We start from the raw sequence: 2,500 nt of genomic DNA, 5'->3' as shown, positions 1-2,500 counted from the left end.
GGAATAGCAAGAGAAATGCAATACGTATATTTTGTCACATAATACCAATCAATACGTTGACCTTCGGTTTTGATACGAGAAGGGAGAACAGTGATCGGCACAAGGACATGGCGTGGTGCACATTTTCTCTCGAGCACTAACTAAAACTTCTCGTTTTGCATAGTCCTCTCTCTCTCCCTCTCTCTCTCTCTCTCTCTCTCTCTCTCTCTCTCTCTCTCTCTCTCCCTCTCTCTCTCTCTCTCTCTCTCTCTCTCTCTCTCTCTCTCTCTCTCTCTCTCTCTCTCTCTCTATCTATCTATCTATCTATCTATCTCTCTCTCTCTCTCTATCTCTCTCTATCTCTATCTCTCTCTCTCTCTCTCTCTCTCTCTCTCTCTCTCTCTCTCTCTCTCTCTCTCTCTCTCTCTCTATATATATATATATATATATATATATATATATATATATATATATATATATATATATATATGTATCTATGTATGTACACACACACACATACATGTGTATGTAAGGATAGCCTCAGTGCGAGCCTTTCATAAATTACATTGTAAATACAAATGAACGCATTGCGAAATGTCGAATATAAGATATGGTGAGTTTACTATTTTAAATTGAATTGATTATTTTTGCTGAGTCATGGTGAGCATGCACTTTCGGAAATGTCACGATGAGTAAGCGTTTTACGAGAAAAAAAACAATCATTGATGAAGAAACACGAGGAGCCCATAGAAACAACAAAGGAAAGAATACATCTGTAAATATCTTTCAAATCATTACAAATTATTTATATCTACGTTTCTTACGTGATATTCCTAGATGAAAATGTGGAAAAAGAAAAAGGACAATGGCGCCGCAAAAGTAGAGATAAGTCGAAATTTATCCCATTTGCTGATGTTTGCTGTTAATATGTTGTAAAATATACCGATATGTAGGGAGTGACATACTGTACAGTTATTTTTCATTACATCGATAGGATTGTGTACATTATGTGATCAAGTAAAACGTCATTTTGAAAATAATGAAAACAAATAACGTAGGCGTGATTCACGAATCGCCATACATCTGGCAGCGTTGTTTGATAACCAGTACAATAGGCTTGTGAAAGGAAGAATATTAAAAAAATATTAAGACCATAACAGATCTAGTCTTATCATTACACCGATAAGATTATGTACTTTATGTGATCAAGTAAAACGTCATTTTGAAACACAAATAACGTAGGCGTGATTCCCGAATCGCCATACATCTGGCAGCGATCTTTGATAATAGGCTTATTAATTTGGGAAAACTTGCCTGGTATTTTTTATAAGAAAGTTTTCAATGAAAAAGAGAGATAGATGACATAATTTTTGGTACAATGAAAAAGCAAAACAAAATAATATAAATGTTAATATGTAACAATAACTATCCGTCCCCGATGGCATCGAGACATCTAATATTATGATATAGCATCATAATAAAAAAAAAAAATAAAGCCATCACCCAAATCACCAGTGATATAAGAGAGAAAATAAATCGAAGACATCAGGATTAATAGACAACTATTTGCGAATCACACCCGTTATCAAATTTCGCCATTCAACATAACGCGCAGCTTAGACTGAGGGTCGCGAGTTACGTTAGTTTGTGTTTTCTGTGGAAGGAAGAAAGTACGAACCCTCTGCCCTTGGGTATCAGGTAATACTATGGCATACGTTTTTGGTGGCTAGACTAAATTAAATATTTCGTAATTTGATGTCACTTCCGTGTGGATATAATGAGGTCAGGGATCCACTAAATCCATCGATGACCTACTGTTAATCTCCATGCATATACTAACATATAAGTTATATTACATTCAGTGATGATAGTAAGATTGATATTTGTGTATCGTTAATAAGATGCATATTAAAAAACAACTACATATGCGTTTTGAGCCCCGAGTGCGTTAATTAAATTGAGTCAGAGAACAGCTTAGATTACCTTCGGCTCGGATTTTGAAAAATGTCTAATGAATCCACTTCTAAAAGGCATAGACGCCGAAAATGACAAAAGGACTACCCATCAAAATATATGCAATGTAGTGGCGATATTTTACTCTTCAAATATGACAGATATCACGGATCGTCACACGTCTGGCAGCGCTGTTGACTAATGTAACAATAGACCTATTCATATTATATATTTGGGAAAAAATGTCAGGTATTTTGAAAGTTTTCATTGAAAAAAATATAGGTAGATCACATTATTTTTTTAGTACAGTGAAACAAAATAATATTAACATGTAAAATAAATAAACAGCCATTTGTTTGAACGCCGATTATTACGATATAACAAAATAATAAAGGTTTAGAGCCATCACTTGACTGTTATCAAATTTCGCCATTTGACATGAGTAGGATAAGGATAAGGATTAGCTAGGTTTGCGGAGGGGATGCGCCGCCGGGCTTATATGCACTGAGGCGAGCCCGTCTGTATCTTCGCGCTATTTATCTTTTTTCACCTTCTTTTCTTATTTAAT

The 2,500-nt window shown here is 35.0% G+C and overlaps 1 protein-coding gene across 4 annotated transcripts in view; it reads left to right on the top strand.

Moving 5' to 3' along the window:
• Positions 1–2,500, top strand: part of LOC122262146 (cytochrome P450 9e2) — a 39,842-nt gene that overhangs the window by 26,024 nt on the left and 11,318 nt on the right. The window contains exon 1 of one of the 4 annotated variants that reach the window (XM_086541226.1): positions 1,569–1,677. The exons of the other annotated variants lie outside the window; for them this stretch is intronic. The gene's annotated coding sequence lies outside the window, so the exon portion shown is untranslated. Of the gene's footprint in view, positions 1–1,568; positions 1,678–2,500 lie in introns of those variants that run through there. 4 annotated transcript variants of the gene reach the window in all.

The sequence above is a fragment of the Penaeus japonicus genome, unplaced genomic scaffold (genome assembly GCF_977035675.1).
Source record: "Penaeus japonicus unplaced genomic scaffold, GWHDUDI00000001_assembly GWHDUDI00000010, whole genome shotgun sequence".
Classification (NCBI taxonomy): Eukaryota; Metazoa; Arthropoda; class Malacostraca; order Decapoda; family Penaeidae; genus Penaeus; species Penaeus japonicus.
The sequence above is the reverse complement of the archived record's forward strand: the minus strand, read 5'-3'. Positions and strand labels throughout refer to the sequence as shown.